This window comes from Enhydra lutris, unplaced genomic scaffold (assembly GCF_002288905.1).
Source record: "Enhydra lutris kenyoni isolate GAN:26980312 unplaced genomic scaffold, ASM228890v2 scaffoldscaffold13, whole genome shotgun sequence".
In the NCBI taxonomy this organism is placed as follows: Eukaryota; Metazoa; Chordata; class Mammalia; order Carnivora; family Mustelidae; genus Enhydra; species Enhydra lutris.
The window spans coordinates 46,836,272-46,849,760 of record NW_019154097.1 but is presented as its reverse complement, the minus strand read 5'-3'; positions in this window follow the sequence as shown (position 1 = coordinate 46,849,760).

The following is a 13,489-nucleotide window of genomic DNA, read 5'->3' as shown; positions in this document are numbered from 1 at the left end:
CTGACATCCAACGTGGTTTTGGGGTCGGGGTTCCAGTGGAAAGCCTACGCATGTGTCCTGGTGTTCGCCAAATCCCACTTAACCTCTGCACCTCTGGGAGTAGGTCTTAAAGACAGGAATACAGCTCCTGTAGAGAACCTGGTTTGCCCTCCTTAATCACGTTCCATCCCCTGTACACTCCTGTCCTTGGGAACGATCAAACACAACGTGCCAGAGTGGTCCATACTGTCTTTCCATCTTCACGCCCAGGTCTGTGCTTAAAATCTGCCATCTCGGGCTTAGATACACCTTTCTCCACCCTCAAGATGCAAAAGTAACCGGTCACCTTAAAATTGGGACAATTGCTGCTCAGGGGCAGGAGCTGCCAGTCCTAACGGGATTCAGAGCAAGTCCTGGCTACCAGAGGATCTGCGGGGGGAGCCGATGAATGGGCGTGGCTAGACGCATGGAGATTTCACCGCGGCGTGTTCTGCAAGCTTGTGCTGCTGGTGCATGAAGCCAAGGGGACATCCAAGGGATGGAGGGAGGTGGGGAAGGCCTGGGGAGGATAAGCAGGAGAATTGCCCAAATGAGTCACCAAGTAAGGAGAGAAGGACTGCCCGGCGGGAAGATGATCCGGATAAATATAGAAATGGGGACTGCTTGCCTGCAGCTGGGGTTTTCTGTTCCTTGCAGCAGAAAGCAAGAGTGAGCCTCTTCCATCTGAAGAACCACTGATGAATGGACAGACTGTCCCCTACGAGACCAACATTTGAAATAAATTTTGAAAACTAAATTGTGTTCAATTCCTGTGTGGTTGAAAATGACCAATATTACAACAGGCATGTCCTCTCGAATTCTGTCAACTCGGCAAGAATTGCGGAGTTCCTATTGTATGCAAGAGCCTGTAGGGGGAGAAAAATAAGCAAGAGCTGGTCCCTCCTTAAAGGACCTTCCAAACTGGGAAGGAAGGTAGACAGATGCATTAGAAACTGTAGTATGTGAAAAAGATGGACACTCAAGAAATCCAGCAGTAGTCAAAGGAAAGAGAAGAATGGGGCAATAGCTTTAGGAGGTAATGGTATCAAGAGAAGTGTTTTTAAGAAAGGTAGAAACATGCTTCAAAGCTAAAACAGAGAGGAGATAGAGATTAAAGCATGGCAGAATGAGGAGGAAGGCTGTAGCACTCTGCTTGAGATGTGGATTTGTTCATTCCCCCGACAAATTCTTATTTCATATCCACCGCATTGAAAGGCATGAGGGATACAGTGCCGGGGACACATCTGACCTCTGGAAGCTTGCAGTCAAGTTGGAGCAGCTGGCACAGAACCAGTGGGATGTAGAACCCAAAAGGTATGAAGAGGAGGACACAGCAAGGGAGCTAGTACGTTCAAGCAGGTCAGGGGAAGCTCCCATCAACAAATGACATTTAAGCCGAAACCTGAAGAATGTAAAAGTTGGCATTGGGGCAGGGGCACCTGGGTGGTTCAGTCAGTGAAGCACTTGACTTTGGCTCAGGTCATGCTTTCAGGGTCCTGGGATCGAGCCCCATGTCAGGCTCTGCCCTCAGCACAGAGTCTGCTTGTCCCTTTACCTCTGCTCTTCCCCCTGCTCACTATAAAAAATTCATTAAAAGTTTTTAAAAACTCTAAAAAAAAAGTTGGCAGTCGGGGAGGGAGAGGGGAAAAATACTCCAGGCAAAGCTAAAGGCATTGCGAGAGACATTGCAACACTGATCATGACAGATGTCTGGGCTGACAGAGGGTGGCCAAACTCAGTGCCAAATCCTAGAAGGTCTCAAGTGCCATTGGAAAGATTGGAGGCTTTATGGTGGGGATCGTAAGCAGGGGTGTGGTGTGACACTAGCTATCAGGTCTCATCTAAATAACCTCGATAGACTTCTCTGTCTCCCACCTACCCAGCTCTGCCCCCTGCCAAACCATTCTCATTCTGCAGCTCGAGTAACCATCATTCCTGAAGTTACATCTGTTCTTGTCACCCTCCCTTCTTAAAACCTTTCAGTGCCTTCCTATTGCTTTTGCTAAATTGAGGTAAGATTAACATAAAATTAACCATTTAGTTCATGTTGGACATTCACACTGTCATGCAACCACCCCTTCTATCTGGTTCCTAAACATTTTCATCTCCCCAGAAGAAAACCTCTTATTAGCAGTCACTCCCTACTCACCCCTCTCCCCAACCCCTTGGATCTGTTTCTGTCTCTATGCAACAGTGTATGACAGGTGGAGTTATAAGCCAGTGAGAAAATTATGGGATATCTAAACATTCAAAGTGTTGTTTTTTGGAGATTATATGTATATATATATTTTTTAAGTGTATACAGATATAAAATTTATGGTAGTAGTTGCTTCTAGGAAAAAAGGGAAGGGGTGCTGTGGGGACAGGAAACCAAGGAAATTTCATTTTTATCGGGACTGTTTTCTTTTGACAGGGTTTTGGACATGCTGATATTCAATATGGCACTTTGGCATACTGAATATTTGAAGTTGAGGGAAATTGAGAAATGGCATGTACAGGAAGGACTTTCTGAGCTTCCTCTGAAGCAGCCATGTGAGAGGTACCCTCCTTATTCTGGAGGCAAGGAACATCCTTATCTCCATGTGAGAGATGCCGAGAAGAATCTGAACAGATTACCCAAGTTTACTGCACTCAGCTCACACTTTCCTTCACCTGATCACATTTTCCTGTGACTTTCTACTTGTCATCAAACCTAGCATAAACACACTCAGGTTTGGGGCACCTGAATGCCTCAGTAGGTTAAGCATCTGACTTTTGGTTTTGGCTCAGGTCACGATCTCAGGGTCATGGCATCAAGCCCTGAGTCAGGCTCTGTGTCAGGCTCTGTGCTCAGTGCAGAGTCTGCTTGTCCCTCTCCCTGTGCTCCGCCCCCCACTTGTACTCATTCTCTCTTTCTCTCAAAAATAATAATAAAACCACTCAGGTTTAACTGCTTTCTTAGGTCTTACATCACTAAAAACACAGAATGGTGGAGGGAAACTTCCCTGCAGTTTCTGGCAGCCACAAAGGGAGGGCTGGGATACCTCCCTTGCTCCAGAGCAAATAGATGTAGGTTATTTTATTATTTTAGTAAAATTTAATTTTACTAAATTTAGTAAAATTTACCAAATTTAATATTTAGTAAAAATTATTTACTAAAAGTAGAATGGGATTGAGTAGCAATTTTGTGGCAGACTTTAGGAAGTTTGGGGGAAATGCTGTAGTTAATATGACAGCAAGCTCACAGAATGGATAAACAGTTTCCAGTCTGCAGTCGGAGCCCAGCGCTTTTAGAAAACATGCATTTATGGAGGAAGGATGACACGGTTCTTCGTTTTTCACCAGCGATGTTTAGAATCAGCCAGACTGGAAAAAAGACACAGCGTGGTTTCACATCGGATGGAGACTGGCCAAAAGGGCAAAGAGAAAACTCGCTAAAGGGAGAACGGAAGTGATGGGTCATGAAAGCAGAGCTATTGGGGAAAGGAAAAGAAGCCAGAGAGCTGCTGGTTAGAGCCAGAAAGACCTACAGGCTGGAATGAGGATGAAAAGTGTACTTGTAGAATTGGGAGGAATGTGAACTATTCCCAATAAAATGAAGGAGCGAGAGAGGTGTCAAAATCAGTCTGGGGTAAGAAAGAGGAATTCCAGAGTTTGGCACCCCCGTCCCCAGAAAGGGCTTCTCTTTAATGCTGAGACTGGTAGAACAGGTGTTAGCTGCTCAGTTTTAGCCAGACCTTGGGACAGAATGATTGGGGGCTGGGGGTGGGGGCGTGGGAAACACTCCTTACCAACTGTTTAAAAAAAAAAAAGTGCCCGTTAGGTCTGGCTTCAGTGTAAATGTGCCGTTGTCCAGGCAGTCTTTACAAAGGTCTGGGGGTTTACAAGGGAACAAAACGAACACCCAACGACTGGACCCTGAAAGAGGTCCAGCTACGGGCAGGTGCTCAGTTTCCTGGGGGGGGGTGGGTAGGTGTCCCAGAAAGATCCTGCACCGGCAGAGGGCAAGGCTGGGGCGGGTGGGGGGAGGATTTGGGCTCTCAGTCACGGCCTTGGAGGCAACCACTGCCCTAGGGGATGTGGGTTCCTGGAACTGAGTAGATCACCCCGTCCTGCAGGAAAGATTCATCGAATTGGATTCCGCACGTCTGCAAGGCGAAGACCAAGGGCGGGAACCTCACCACACGCTCTTCCCTCTCAGACCCAAGACTCCCGAAACCCAGTGCGCGAAGCGAGCAACCGAGCCCGGTTGCCTGGCAACCGGCTCCCCGTGGCTGCTCTCGCGGGAGTCGTCCGCAGTGACGCAAGACGCGCGCACGCGCGCGGTGCATGACGGGAGCACGCGGCTTTCCGCCTGCTCGGGGGCGGGCTGTCCAGGGAAGCTGAGGAGGCTGGAGTACGACGGGGCCTCGTGGGCCGCAGCCGCCTGGGCTGGTCGCTCGCTGGGGCCGCGGCTGGGCCACCCCCTGGAGGTGTGCAGTCAGGTAAGCCCCTTCCACGCGCGCCCTCGAGGCTCGCTTCCGGGCCGGCCGCCGGCGCTTCCCACCCGGCTGAGGTGTGCCTGGGTCGGCGGGGCACGTCATAATGGAAAGGCAGTTTGGCGCCTAGTGGGTCCGCGGCGTTTGCTGTTTAACCATCACCCCGGCCCCTCATTCCTGTGCCCCCGTGGGCTCCTTGAGGCCACTTCTGCTTGCTGCTCCCTCCCTGGTTTCTGCTCCTCAGCCCAGCTCTAGGTCTCTCTTCAGGATTCAGTTCTTGGCACTCTTAGCAGGCGGTGGTCCGCTGTCCCCTCTCCCCGGTGACCAGGGCAGTTTACCTGGCTCCTAAGTGCCCTCGTCAAACAGGACGTGCCTTGGAAGCTCTGGGACCGCGTTTTATGTCTGCGGGGCAGCTCTCTGTGCCGCGATGCGTTATCTCACTGAATCCGAACTCGTGGTTCCTCCACTTCCGGTGTGTTCACCAACGGAATTCGCGACCGCCGCTTGGGCGCGGAGCTGTCGGGTTTGCCTCTTCCTTCTAGGGAGGGGCCAGGTCCTCTACAGCTGTCCCCGTCACCCCGCCCTCTGCGCTCCTGCGGCTCTCCCACGGGTCTTCCGGGCTTGTTCCGTCTCTTCCTTCAGTTTTCTTGTCCTCAGACCCGATCATTTCAAAGGACCTATCTTCAAGTTTGTTCATCTTTTCTCTTACTTCTCAGATCTGCTGCTGGACCCCTCTCCCGAGCTTGGCATTTAACGGACTTTGCAGTCCACAGTTTCTTTCTGGTTCCTTTGCATAATTCTTTCTTCTCATAGATACTCTCGTTTTCTTCATCTGTTGTTTTCTGATCGCCTTTAGTTCTTTGTCTGTGGTTTCCGGAGCTCACGGAACACGGGGACGATGGTTGGCTTCCAGGTCGCCTTTAGTAAGCGCGATGTCTGGGCTTCCTTGGGGCCTGGTTTCCGTCAGATTTTTTTTTCCCCCTGTGGAGGGGCCATACTTTGCTGTTTCTTTGTGTGTTTTATAATTTTTGGTTGAGAATTGTACGTTCTCAATGTCTCCAAAGGTGATTTTCTTAGTCATCAGGAATTACTAATTTCTTGCTTGTCGGGGGCTGGAATTGGGTGTTACCTTTCCAACCGATTTTTGCAAAGTATGTAGCTTTGTTTTTGTATGACCCCTGAAGCTTCTGTTTCATTTTCTCTATGGTGAGTAAGTAACCTGACATCGACGTCCCTAAGTGCTCGACTCTAAATTGGGAAGCAGGGGAAGGGGATTCTGTCTCTTCAAATAAGATAGATGCCCCCGGGGGGAAGCTATTTGCTGCTGAGGGGTCTAACTGAAGCATCCATCCTGGTCCTCAGGGATCCATCAGACTGTCCTAAATGCGTGACCCTAAATTTATGAAGGACAGGATTTCCAGTGCCTGCCCTGGCATCGGCCAGCTTCCTCAGGAATGCAGGCTGCTGACCATAGAGTGACAGCATATCTGTCTGAGGAATGGGGGATGTTGGCTGGTTTTCTTTCACATGCTGCTCACTTGTGAAAAATCAGCAGCCTCTCCCTTTATTTTATAAGGATTTCTGTGGTGGTTGAAAATTTCTGGTCAGGTTCCAGAGTTGAACCTGCGCCGAAATCAAGGGTCAGACTCCTTAACTGACCAAACCACCCAGGCACCCTGACAATCCGTTTTTTCAAACCGGTCTATTTAGACAGTTTACATTTAATATAAATTGATTGGTTAGGATTTAAGTCTTCAATTTTACTTGTTTTCTCTTTGTTCCCTCTGTTTCTTCTGTACCTCTCTTTCCCTTTTCTTGCCCTATTGTGCGACAGGACTTGAACATTTTTTAGTATGCCACTTTAATATTTCTAGACTTTTAATGTAGCTCTCATTTTATAGATTTTTGGTGGTTGCTATAGAGGTTATATTATACACACTTACGATAATTTAGTAGTATTAACCTTTTTAGCAGTTCATGTGGAATGTAGAAACTTTACCACCTTTACATCCCTTTCTCTTTATGAGATTGTACTCTTAAATATTATTTCTGCATACATTGAGAACCTCATGAGATGATGTCATAATTTTGCTTTCATCTATCAAACATAACTTTAAAGATTCAAGAGATTACATTCACCTAGATATTACACTAAAAATGCTTTTTTCCTTCATTCCTGATGTTTCAGGTTTGTTATTTCCTTTCCATTTAAAGAACTTTTCCTTAATCACATCCTTTTTGTTTTGTTTTGTTTTAAGATTTTGTTTCTAAGTAATCTCTACACCTAACATAGGGCTCAAACTCACAGTCCTAGGATCAAGAGTTGCATGCCCTATAGCCAGAGCCAGTCAGGCTTCCCCACCCCCCGACCACTTCTTTTAGAGCAGTTCTGACAGTGGCAGATCATTTTATTTTCCTTTATCTCATAGTGTCTTTATTCCACCTTCATTCACTGGGTATAGAATTATGCATCATCAGTTCTTTTCTTGCAGCACTTTAAAAAAATTGTCACTTCTTTCTCTCCTCATGGTTTCTGATGAGAAATTTCTCGTCCTTTGAATTGTTCTTCCCCTGTATTTTCCCTCCAGCCGCTTTCAATATCTTTTTCTTTGTTTTTTATTTTCAGACATTTGATGTGTCTGGGTGTTGATTTATTGGGGTTTATCCGTTTAGGGTTTGCTCAGATTCTTGAATTGGTAGGTCTAATTGGGAAATGTGGGATCTTTTGCCAAATTTGGGATCTTTCTAGGAATCATTTCCTCAAGTATTTTTTGTGCATCACAATCTTTTTCCTGTCCTAGGACTCCAGGAAAAGGAGTAAGATCTTTTGTTATTGTCCTGTAGGCACTTGTTTTTTTTTCTGTTTTGTCTCTGTTGTTCAGATTGGGTATTTCTACTGATATATCTTCAGGTTCACTGATTCTTTCCTCTTTTAAATCTTCATTTTGTTATTAACCCCATCCTTGAATTTTCCACTTACTGTAATTTTTCATTCTGAAATTTCTGTGTGGGTCTTTATATCTTTTTCTTTGATGAGGCTTTCTGTTTTCCAGTATCCTTCAAGAGTGTTTATAATTACATGTCGGAATATTTTTGTGATACCTGCTCTAAAATCTTTATTCAGTAATTCCAGCATCTTGTCACCTCAGTGTTGGCATCTGTTGATTGTCTTTTCTCATTTGAGTTGTTTTTCTGGTTTTTAGTATGAGGAATAATTTTTTATTTTATCCTGGACATTTTGTTTTGAGGCTGGATATATTCTGGTTATTATGTTTTGAGGCTCTAGTTCCTATAAATATCTTCTATTTTAGCAGTCAAATATGGACCTTCTGGTCCATATTTGTAGGCAAAAATGCAATTTAGTTTTTGAAACTTCTGCAGATCTAGCTTGAGCTGACCCACTTGTATGCTATCCAGAGGCCAATTTGAACCATCAGAATTTTCCACATTGTAGTTCAGTTCTCAAAGCTTTTGTTTTGTTGTTGCTGATTGGTTTCACATGTGGGCTGCTTGGGGTGGCATGCCCAGTACTTCATACCCATATTTAAAGAATCCCTTTTCCTATGGGGTAGCTGGGTGGCTCAATCAGTTAGGCATCCAACTCTTGATCTCAGCTCAGGTCTTGATCTCAGGGTCATGGGTTTGGGCACCCCCCCAAAAGAATCCTTTTTCACATTCTATTTGAGACAGCATGGTGTGCTACCCTTTTGAGTATTATTCAGTTAGTGCAGGTTGTGGATAGTAGGGCTCCTCCCCAGACTCTTCAGTGCTTGATGGGAAGGGGGGAGGTGTCACCTCTGCTTTGCTGGGGCAGAGTGGGCATTGGTCAACAGGGCTTTGTCCCACAATCTCTGCAGTACCTGATGGGAAGAGGAACACTATGGGTTCTTTCCTGGTATTTGCCTGGAGTAGGGTGGCAATAGTCAAAATGGTGCCATCCTGCAGAACTCCCCTCTTCCTGGTCATTTGGCTAGAGAGAGTGGGCTTTTCTTGGGGCTTTTCCAGGTGAGGTGGTTGGCGGGGGGCTTATTGGCATTTTCTGTTGTAGACTGCTCTGTTACCCAAGACAAGATAAACAGAAGACAAAACAAACCGACCACCTGGAAAACTCACCACTAGGTCTTCTCCCAGGTCCCTACCCAGTTTGCCTTCTTTTCTCCACCTCTTAAAAGAGGTCTTTTGATAATTGCTTCATGTATTTTGAGCAGGAGTTTTGGTTGTAATTAGCAAGAGGAATGTGATGGCTGTATTTAGTCTGTCTTCTGTGGAACCAGAAACAACATCCGGCATTTCTAATCATTTTATTGAGAAATTTGAGAGTGTGACTACTCATTTTAGCAACGATACACTTGCTCCTGTGTGATGAACACTCCTGTCCATGCTGTGTATGGGTTATGTCTCAGGGTCCCATGTCACAGCTGGCAGTGAAAACCTCACCCCAGTATACAGCATGCAGAACCCCACTCTCTAGCCCCTCTGCCTCCATATCGCTTTCCTCATTTCATCTGTCCATGTGGGCCCTGCTCTCCAGGTGAACAGCCTCAGCCTTTTCATCCCTTACTGGACTCGCATAGGGTTGGAGGACTGGCAGGAGCTTAGGTGGGCTAGTCCATGGCAAGCACTTAGAACAGCAGCTGGCACCAAATCAGCAGGCATTACACGGCAGTCGGTGGTTGTTAAATCCTTCAATTTTGGCATGGACTCTGCTTCAGTAAAAGATAACCCAAATTGTCTGTGATCTCCCACCGAAGTAGGGGAATCGATTCTCATTAGCTTCAGTTTGAAGATGAAATTTTCGGTCTCGCAGTAATCTGCCAACATTTATCAAGTGCTCACTGTGTTGCACATCCAAACATGAACAAATAAGGTATAATCCAGGTCTTCAAAGAGCCCAGAGACTTGAGTGGGAAGTAATATATATATGAATGCACACAATACATAAATGCAATGAAATTAGTCTGTACAAGACAGAATGGGGACTGTAGGGTGGACGTGGCCATATGTTTGGGGCTGAGGAAGGGTCCACAGAGGTTGTGACACTCAGGCTGAATCTTAGAAGATAAATAGGTTTTCTCTAGGTGAGTAAAGGCAGTCCATGCAGAAGCATAGATCAGTGCAAGTAGTTTAGTGTCCACATAATCTGTGTCATATTTCTGTAGGTCGATCGAAATTGTATGTTTAGAGAAGCACACAAGCCAGACTCTATTTTACACACTTACGCTTCTGGTTTTATCTCTTGTCATTTGCATACAGATAATTATAATTTGAGTTGATACAACATATTAATACCTGCACAGTGATATAGAGTATCCAATATATTTTATTTTAACATTATATTCATTTATTTGACAGAGACACAATTAAGAGGGAATACAAGCAGGGGAAGTGGGAGAGGGAGAAGCAGGCTTCCCGCCCAGCCCCTATGCAGGGTTCAGTCCCAGAACTCTGGGATCATGACCCGAGCCAAAGACAGAGGCTCAATGACTGAGCCACCCAGGTGCCCCCAGAGTAACCATTTTAAAGGTAAACCTCTTGGATCTGACTCTTTTTTTTAAAGATTTTTATTTATTTGACAGACAGAGATCACAAGTAGGCAGAGAGGCAGGCAGAGAGAGAGAGGAGGAAGCAGCCTCCCCACTTGAGCAGAGAGCCCGATGCGGGGCTTGATCCCAGGACCCTGAGATCATGACCTGAACCAAAGGCAGAGGCTTTAACCCACTGAGCCACCCAAGCGCCCCGGATCTGACTTTCTTGAGACAAGACCAGCATCTGGACACACATTCAGTCCCAAGTATAAGATAAGAACCCCACTGAGTCGCTGATCTGAACTGAGTATGAGGGCAAGAAATACAGGGTTGCAGGTGCCTGCCTGAGTGATAGCAACTTGAGTTTTTACCACAAATGTGCCGGATCTCCCTGCCTCCACTGTGTTGCTGATACAGTTGTGCAGCCTCTATTTCCAGCTGCTTCTGGCATCTGTTAGAGGCAGAGCTATTTCCTCCAGACTTTTTACTTTGTCTGGATAAGACTTGGCCATATTCAATTTCACCTTCCATATTGGGACGTCTGGGGTAGGGTGGCAGCTAAACCACACCCCTTTTCCCCCACTGTCACCAGTTTGCTCCTGTCCTCTCCAGCTTCTCTTTTCCTAGGACACCACTGGCTGGAGGCTGCTGTTATTATTCTGTTATGCTGTTATGGAGGGCATGACCCAGAGCACACGGAATCTTCCCTGTGTATCTTCCTCCTTTCCCCTTGCCTCTTCTCTCCCCTTCCCTCTTCTTTGAATGCACTAAAACCCAGCATTCCCACACACCAGCCTCTCTTCGGACCGCAACCTTTCATGTGCCTCCACCCGAAACTTCCCCAGGCTCCTCTTAGCCCCCAATCCCCTATGCCCGAGATAAGACTTCCTCACAGAAGCCTCTTTGGCTAAGTTGTGCCCCCATCCTATGTTATCATGACAGCCTGGGGCAGAGTGTATTTTCTGATGGTGACCACAGTAGTATCTCCCATTACACATGCTCTTGTTACAGTATAATCTTACTGCTGCTTCCATCCCATGACGGTGGCAGTTTGTCTCTTCCCTTGAACCTGTGCAGATCTTTGAGATTGTCTTGACCAAATACAGTAGGACAGAAGCAATGCTGTGGTACTTCCCAGGCCAGATCATCAAAATGCCGTGCACATCTGCCTTTTTCTCTGGGAGTGCTTTCTCTTTCAACCAAGCCGCCATATTGTGAGGGAGCTCAAACTAACCAATATGGAGAGACAATAGGCAGAAGAAATGTGCATCTGTTCCGGCCCATAGTTCAGCAGAGGTCCCAGCTGATGGCCAGTATCAGCCACTAGCTATTTGAGTGAAGATGCCTCTAGATGATTCCAGCCCCTACCTATCAAGCACCCCTAGCCTTTAAGTCTTCCTAGCTGACTTCCCAGACATTGCAGGCCAGAAACAAGCCAGTGCACTGGAATCACAGAATCCCTGAGGATCTAAAAATGATTATTTGGGGTGCCTGGGTGGCACAGTCAGTTCAGCATCCAACTCTTGGTTTTGGCTCAGGTCATGATCTCAGGATCAGGAGATCGATCCCCGCATCAGGCTCTGTGCTCAGTGCAGAGTCTGCTTGAGATTCTCCTTCTGCTCCTCCCAGTTGCGCTCTCTCTCTCTCTCTCTCTCTCTCTTTGTGTGTGTCTCCAAGAAAGGAAGGAAGGAAGGAAAGAAAGGGAGAGGGGAAAAAGAAAGAAAATGATTGTTTTATACTACTACACATTTTATTGTTTGTTGTTTTTTTACCATTAGTAACCGAAACAGTCTTTTTTTTTTCTACTTCTGTACTTTAAGTGTATTTCTATGTGTCTACTGTCTGACTTCCTTGTTAAACTGTACGCTCCTTGAGAGCTGGTTCTGTGTCTGCTGTGCTCCTTGCTGTGTCTCACGTGGCACAAAGGCGGCAGTGGATGCGCAATAACTAGTGAATTAATGAACAGGAGGTTTGTGTTTTCTCTTCTTTTAAGGTGGGTGGACATGCATGTTGGCGTCTGTATGTGCAAAGCAGGCATCCAGGTGTTTCTGCATCCAGGGTAGCTTCTGGTCTGCAGCTCTGTGCTTACCAGGTTGATCCCTCCCTCCCCAGGAATCCTCTTCTCTCCCCCCGACCCTATCTACTGGGGTGAGATCTCCTTGACTGGTTCTGCCACATTTGTTACTTGCAAATGGTGCCTCTAAGCAAAGGTGAAGAAATAGGAGGCCGGGAGTTCCAAAGACATACTTGACCCATTTTATAATTTTGTCAATGACAATCTTGAGAGAATAAATACAAACCTTAGGTAGTCTGGTATTTTGTCCTTCACAACCGTTCACGGGTGGTGTGGAAGGCGGGGTTAACAGCTGTTACTGTGCCATTATGGAAAAACTTCAGGCCGCCCTCTAGGGGGAAGTAGCACAGTAAAGTACTATATTACACTCCAAGGCAACCTTGATCACGGAAGGAAGTACGGTGTAGAGACCAGTCCTGTCTTGTTGACTTTAATTGGGGCCTACTGCATTATCTGGCAGGTAGTAGGAGCTCAACTAATGTTTACTGAACAAAGTAAACAACGTGCACTGTTTGGGAGTACTAGCACATTTCTTAGGATCTTACCATGTAGGAGACATTAAGCCAAGTGCTGTAGATGTTATAAATCAGGGCCAGGTAGTTAATATTTGAGGCATAGAGGGCATATGGTCTCTGTCACTACTCGACTCTGCTGTTGTGGTAGGAAAGCAGCCACAGACAATACGTAATCTAATGAGCATGACTCTGTTCCAAGTTTCACTTGGTGACAATAGGTGACCTGTTTGCAGGTCATAGTTTGCCGACCCCAATATAAATAATAATATAAATTATAAAAACGGATTTTTTCTAGTCAGGTTCACCAATAATCTCCTATTTCCAAATCCATTGGATCCTTTAAAAATGTTTTTTTTTGAGGGGCGTCTGTATGGCTCAGTGGGTTAAGGCCTCTGCCTTCAGCTCAGGTCATGATCCTGGGGTCCTGGGATCAAGCCTCGCATCGGGCTCTCTGCTTGGCAGGAGCCTGCTTTTCCTTCTCTCTCTCTCTGCCTGCTTCTCTGCCTACTTGTGATCTCTCTCTGTCAAATAAATAAAATCTTTAAAAAATAAAATAAAGTAAAATAAAATAAAAATGGCTTTTGGGGCACCTGGGTGGCTCAGTGGGTTAGGCCTCTGCCTTCGGCTCAGATCATGATCTCAGGGTCCTGGGATTGAGCCCCACATCGGGGGCTTGCGTCCCCCTCCCTCTCTGCCTGCCTCTCTGCCTACTTGTGATATCTATCTGTCAAATAAATAAATAAATAAATCTTAAAAAAGTGTTCTTTAATATGAAGTATTTCAAACTTCAGAAATATACAGAGGATAATATAATGAATATCTCCTTTATCACCAAATGTTTATATTTTGCCATGTTTCAAATCTTTAAAAATAACAATTCAGGGGCACCTGGGTGGCTCA